The 6,997-nt window shown below is 52.0% G+C and overlaps 1 non-coding gene across 1 annotated transcript; it reads right to left on the minus strand.

Annotated features, from left to right (window-relative positions):
- Positions 1-1,214: 1,214 nt before the first annotated feature.
- On the minus strand, positions 1,215-1,301 carry TRNAY-GUA (transfer RNA tyrosine (anticodon GUA)). Its single transcript is given in 2 exon segments — positions 1,215-1,250; positions 1,265-1,301. It is a non-coding gene; the product is annotated as a tRNA-Tyr (tRNA).
- Between the last annotated feature and the right edge of the window lie 5,696 nt (positions 1,302-6,997).

The raw sequence follows: 6,997 nt of genomic DNA on the forward strand, positions 1-6,997 counted from the left end.
TGTCTCCTATAATATCTCCCCGCACTATACTGATCCCTGGTATCCCATTTCTCTTTTAGTACGTTAAATATGTATAGGTTGTAATTAATAGGCCCTTTTCATCCTCTCTTATGTCTTCCTTTGATATATCATGACCCCTTTTCTGTACCTCTAGCAGGGAGAAGATATCTATCAACTCTTTTCTCCATATCTTCTCCTTTACCTTGTCACTAATGTACCAAGCTTGTGCTTTTAAGGACCGACCTTGTGCATCCTTGCCTATCGTGGGCCTGCCATATTTAGTCATAACTGTGTTAGGTTCTGTTGCTTTTACTAAGGGGGGTTCTATCATCGCTACTGGTGAATTGGAAGGTGACCCCTGGGGACCAGGATTTTGGGGAAGCCCCGGAGCGATAGGAACCCCGCTGTCTGTTGGCCCTTGTCCCCCTGCCCCCTGATCTACACCTGCCCTATCTGTTTTCTGTTTCTCCTTGCTTATTACCCCCTTCGTTTTCACCCAGGCCTGAAGGTGGTCCCTCTCCTCGTCTTCACTACTTTCTGTATCAGATGTCACACTTTTGTGTTCTTTTATTCTCCCTTTACCGGCTCTGGGCGACTTACCCTGAGCCTTGATACATGCATTTAATACTTTTACCATTTTGCCAATATTGTTATTCAATTTTACGATACCTTTCTTGGTTCCTTTCTTCCGTTTTATTTTAGGCATCTCTGGCTCTTGTGACTCTTGTGATCTCCCTTAGCCTCTTTTGGCCTTGTGGTATTGCAGCTTCTTCATCGCTGCCAGCGGACTCCTCCAGCAGCAAAGGCGACATTGCCCTAGCCCTTTCTTCCGTCTGCACCGCGTCCAGCACCCATTGTGCTCCATACTCCTTCTCTGCTTTTTTGGCCCATGCACTGAATTCCTGTGCTCTTTCCGCTCTTTCTTCTGCCATTCTTGCCTTATCGCCCCCTGTTTTTCCTTCCTGGTTGTTGATTCTGGGGATTGACTTTTTTGGCCCCAATGTGGAGGGGACACCTGGATTTGAACCGGGGACCTCTTGATCTGCAGTCAAAATGCTCTACCACAGAGCTATATCCCTGTGCTGTAATCCGCCTGCTATAGCTCCTCTGTTTACACAAAAATGTTGGAGCTGGGGGTTTGATTCGAACCCCCAACCTTTCGTGTATAGTCCCAGCACTTAATTACTGTGCCGCATGGCCAGCGTTACAAAATGTCCTTCGAACCGGATTTGAACCAGTGACCTAAGGATATCTGATTACCTCACTACAGTCCTCCGCTCTACCAACTGAGCTATCGAAGGATACAGGCTCACTCATTGAACAGCTGAGCCTCTGCCGGCTTTTGTCAGCCGTAATAACATACACGCCGAATAATTACATGCACGCCAAGGAGGTTCCGGAGGTTGGATTAGAACTCAGGTCCCCAGCATTCCAAGACCAAGCACTTACTAGTTGAGCCACTGGCGACTGTACTTCTCTTTCCTGCTATGACTTTAAATCGTAGCCCCGCCCCTTTCTATCCGTACCGAGCCCTCTGCCGGCTCGTGTTCTCCTGTTGGCGCCGGGCTGGCGTGCCTGGAGCTGCTCACGCCGCGTCCCCGCCCCAGCTGGCGTCCTTCCTCTTGGTCCGAAGCTGCTTCTGAGAACGCCAGACTCGTGAAATCTTTGCCTTCGCAGCTCGCCGATCCCGCTCGTCGCCCGCGGCACCACGTCTCCTCAGGCTCCTTCGCGCTGTTCCGACGGGCTTCAGCTGCAATCCGACGAGCCGTCACCTAGAGAAGGGGAGAGAAGACACCGAAACGATAAGCCCGCAGAGGCATACGTTTCCTTTTCCCCTTTCCCAGGTCCGGGGAGCCTACCCGAATGAGGTGAGCTCTGGACCTGTTTGTGCCTCCTTGAGATTTCACAGGGGTATTTATCCTCCCTGACCCCTTTGATGTGTTGCTGGGGGCCGGGCTTCTTCCTGCCCCCCATGCTGCTTCCTTCACACCTTTTGGTGCGTTCCCCTGGCAGCACCGAGGGTGGGGGCGCCGCTTTGGCTGCCCCTCCCTCTTTGTTTCCCGCCGTTCGTCTCCCCCACCCTGCGCCTAACCCCCCAGGCCCTCCATCGTGTCATACCCTGTATGGCACGGGGCCTGGGGCATTAGAGGCGGATAAGATTTACGGGTTGTTCTAGAGAACAGTGGAGTATATCGAGGTATGAGTGGAGTTGATGGGCGGGCACCTGGAGCGTCCATCTTTGCCGGGATATTGTTAGGCCTACGGCATATCCTCCATGAAGCAGGAGCTGGGGGCCTGTGTTTTTTCCCTGCTGTTTTTTCCCGGGGCGAACGTATCATTGCCCAAATGTGCGGTCACTGTGCCGCTTGCTGCGAGTTTCACTGAAGGGCGGGTGGCCTCGAAAGCTATATTCGGGAATGGGTTGGTGCCTGTTTTTTCCCTACAGTTTTTCTTTCTTTGTTGCGCCATATGGTGCACGTACGTGCGGTTTCTGTACCGCTTCCTTCGCGTGCTGGAGATTTTGTTTGTAATGTGATGTGGGGTCACCATGCCACCATATGTCGATGAATGCTGCGAGGTTTGGGAGAAATGTGTGGCCACTGTGCCACTTTGTTACTTTGGTCTGCTGAGATTTGTTTGTAGTGTGATGTGCAGTCGCTGTGCCGCCATAGGTGGGTGAATGCAGCAAGGTTTCGGGAGAAATGTGCAGCCGCCATGCCACTTTTCTGCTTTGAAGTGTCAATATTTAAGTGAAGGTTTTAAGTAGGAATTTTTAGCAAATCCCAGCAATAGGCTGGGGAGGGGCTGCAATACATAAAATGTGCGGTCGCCGTGCCGTGATAGGGGGTGGATCGGTTCCCCAAAGGTTGAAATTGGTTGCGCAGTCGCAGTGCTGCTGCAAGTTTTGCATATGTTTAATGTAATGGGTAATAACGGTACTTGACGGTTTTTCACGCCAAAGGTGCAATTGTTTGATGACATATGGCTGATGTTTTTTTTGTGGGTTACCAAGTCTTTACATTGATTTTATGGTTTCGGGAAACAGCACTCACGAGGGGCGGCCTTGCCGTGCCTCTACATTGGTTTCGCGGTTTCGGGAAACAATGCTCACGAAGGGCTACCTTGCCGGGGTGATTTGTGCTAGGCTAGTGGGGGGCGATGGTCGGCCACAGAGCCAGGCTAAAGATACGCATGGGGTGCAGTATTACTGGGCAGCATCCGGCAGCGCATGACCGATTCAGTGATTTGCAGGGGAAGGTTTTGTTTTGTTTATGTACTTTATAGGAGAAGTATGATGTCCAGCCAGGGGCCGCAGAGCTTATTCGACAGCAGGGAGGGTACCTCGGATGACGGAAGGTCCCGGGAGAGCAGAGAAGCGGCCCAGCTTATGGCACTGTTCCAGGAGAGGGTGCTCAGCATGGGGACAGGTGGGCGAAAAGACTGCTGGGGCAGCCCGAGGTGGAACCGGCGTAGGACACGCCGCCAGCCACAGAGGAGGGCGCCTTAGGAAAACAAAGGGTAAGGTGGCCACAGTTTAGGTAATCACAATGCCAAATGTCACTGTGCCTTTGTCACCAATAGGGCAGCTTTTGCAGGTGGTTAGTGGTGGGCAAAGCGGAATTCGGGAACAACCTGTGGGGACGGCTGCTTTCGCAGGGGCACAGGGTGGCTCTCTAGGGGTAGGAACTTCAGAGACGGGCCAAGGGAGTGGTATTCCACTGACAAGTGGGAGAGTTGAAACCCTGTGCCTTGTCTTTCAGGGCCAGCAGTTGGCTCACCAGTAGGGGGGTTAGGGTCAACTCCAGCAGCATCAGGCGGGGACGTGCCACTGGTAACAATCGCCCCACTTATCAGGGAAGTCTTCACTGTCATGGTACATCCCTAGACAGGTGAAGAAGCATATTTGGGCACGGGATTATTTCTATTTTTTTTCACTACTGTCACTAGAGACAGAGGGCCTTGGTGTAACTATAACTAAGGAGGAGGGGAGGAAGGGACAAAAAAGGTATAGAGCGAAGGTGATTACTGAAAACTGGACAAATGCAGTTTCCTTGTTAGCAGCAGTAATGATGGAAAGGTTCACCGAGCAAGGGGCCTGCCTTGTGGAAACACAGGCACACAATAGTGGAAGAGCACAAGCTCAAGTTCCACGGGTTGGATTGATTATGACCGGGATTTCAGGTAACAAAATGGCACAGGTACCCGGCATGTCTTGGAACTAAAAGAATATGGAGGGTTGGGTGGCATACATGGTGGGGATGATGGAACCCGCCAGCCGATTAGTGAGGTGGGCTGACCTTCCGGTCACAATTGGCAGGGTAAGTACAGCGAGGGAAGGAAGGAGAGCTGGAAGCCCTTTCGGAGCAGGCAGAATACCCGAGGTAGGAATGGTCTCTCAAAAACAGAGCGCACGGTGCCGGGAGGGCTTCCATGTGGGGGGGCGACATGGGTAGAGGCACCTGCAGAGGCTTTAATGCAGACTATTGTCGCTTTGGACAGGAGTGCATATTTGCCCACGCATGCGAGAAATGTAAGGGGTCACACCCATCCTCAGCATGTTATCGAGGGGCTGGGGGACTACGAGGAAGGGAGCAGAACAGGGGGGCACAATAGGGAGTGCTGGGGGAAGTGGACCTCGCCCATAGACAGGACTGCATTACATGCTTGGCTACAGGATTATGCAAAAGCCAAAGAGAGGGAATTGTCGTACAAAGGGTTCAGGGATGGGTTCCTTATCCCTTATAAGGGGCCACTGACGACACGATTAGCAAGGAACCTCCCCTCAGCTGACAAGTTATCAGAGATTGTGATGGAAAAATTGGGCAAAAGAAGAGCTTTGGAGAGAATAATGGAACCGTTCGAGGCACCACCCCTACCCAACTTCATAGTGTCCCCACTGGGGGTGGTGCCCAAGAAAGAGAAACTCAAGTACAGGCTCATGCACCATCTGTCCTATCCAAAGGGGGAGTCAGTTAATGATTGGCTGGACCCGTACTACTGTTCAGTCACTTTTTCTTTTTTTTGATCAGGCAATGGAGCTCGTCACGCAAGCAGGAAAAGGGGCACTTTTAGCAAAGGTGGACATTAATCAGCCTTCAGGCTCCTGTCGGTTCATCCGGATAGTTTTTACCTGCTGGGATTCCAGTGGCAGGGGCAATTTTACTTTGACAGGTGTATGCCAATGGTGTGCGCGGTTTCATGCGCCTTCTTTGAACAGTTCAGCTCCTTCCTAGAATGGCCTGCAACCACACGGGAGAGTAAGGGGGCCACTGTGCACTATTTGGATGATTTCATGTTTACTGGAGGAGAGGGGTCTGGGGTCTACAAGTCAGTGGTCCAGGCCATCAACCTTCAATCTGCCTCATGCCCGGTGGTCCTGGGATCGCTTTGAAAACTAGTGGAAGTGTACTTGTATCAGCATATTGAGTTTAGGGCATGCCATGTACCTGAAACTGTTAAAATTACGGCTGATGCTCTTTCTCGTTTTCAATGGGAAAGGTTCCGGAAGTCTCATCCAAGGCCACAGAAGCTAGGCACGGAGTTCAGGATGGAATGGTGGCACCTGGTGTTGTGGACCTGATGCTCTGGGAACTTGGGGAGCACTCGCTCACACCAGGAGTGCGGACCAGTTACCAGAGAGGCTACAGTAAGTTTGTGAGCGTGGCACAAGAATTGGGGTGTGCAGAGCAGGATTTGCAGGTCCAGGTGGAACAGTATCTCGTGTGGGCTCACAGAGAGGGGAGGAACCCGAGCTGGGTCTCAGGGCACCTAGCGGCCACAGCATTTTATGCCAAGCTGGGAGGTGGGGGGGATCTGACTAAGGGCTTCTCAGTGAGGGCCGCAATGAGAGGTTGGGGGAAACCAGATGGGCACAAGAAGGATAGCCATAAGCAGATTGACTTTGAGGTGCTGGTGAGGCTACTGGGTGCATTGGATGGAGTCTGCTCCAGTGAGTTTTTCAGGCTCTTCAAGGCCGCATTTGCAGTTTCATTCTTTGGGGCACTTCGGGTAAGCGAGCTGGTCGCTACTGGGAAAGACGAGTCTGGAAGGGCACTGGCGCTGGGGGATATCACATTTACGGACAGGGGTGTCAGTATAAGGGTGATTAGGTCAAAGATGGATGAAGTGGGGAAGGGTAGCACAGTGATGTTATACAGGTCGGCAGATCAGGCCAGTTGCCCCACCTGGTTACTATCTCAGTATATAGCGGGTAGGACATTGGTGGGGTAGGTACCTCCTGGTTCACAAGGCTGGGTCCCCCTTGACCATGTTTCAATTCCGCAAGGTGTTGGCAGTAACATTAAAGAAAGTGGAATGTCATGGGGAAGGGTGGTCATCACATGGGTTCAGGATAGGGGCAGCGATGAAAGCATTCCAGGCGGGTATGCAGGGGGCAGCCATTCAGAAGATGGGTAGATGGGAGTCAGATCAGTATACGCTGTATATCCGGCTGAGAGGGCAGCACATCGGGGTGCCGCCAGGCGCCTGGGAAGTGAGGGCACAAGAAAGAAAGCTGGGGGGGTGGGTCAGTCGGATGGAAGGGGCGTGTGTCATAACATGTGGTTTTGTGTCATAACATGTGGTTTTGTTTCTGTTTTGTTCTTAGGATTTTAGGACACTCAGCTGGTTTGGCTGGGCACACAACGGCACACTTTGCTCCCCGCGGTGCACAGACAACTGGCCAGGATGGGGGAACCCAGGATGCTCATGGTACACCTGGGGGGTAATGACCTCACTGAATTGGGAAGGGCCTAGTTACTTAAGGAGATGCAGGAGGGCATCGGAATCTTAGGCCAGATGACTCCTGAAACAGAGATAGCATGGTCCGAAATGCTCCTGAGGAGTGTGTGGCGTGGAGCGGGTTCCAACGCAGCAATGGAAAAGTCTAGGAGACGGGTTAATAAAAACATTGAATTACTTATGAAGCAAGAAGGGCTGGCATTTGCCAGGCACCTGATGATGTGCGATAGAGATCCGGCAAACTTTGCTAAAGATG

This window comes from Ambystoma mexicanum, chromosome 1p (genome assembly GCF_040938575.1).
Source record: "Ambystoma mexicanum isolate Mex_15411 chromosome 1p, UKY_AmexF1_1, whole genome shotgun sequence".
Lineage (NCBI taxonomy): Eukaryota > Metazoa > Chordata > Amphibia > Caudata > Ambystomatidae > Ambystoma > Ambystoma mexicanum.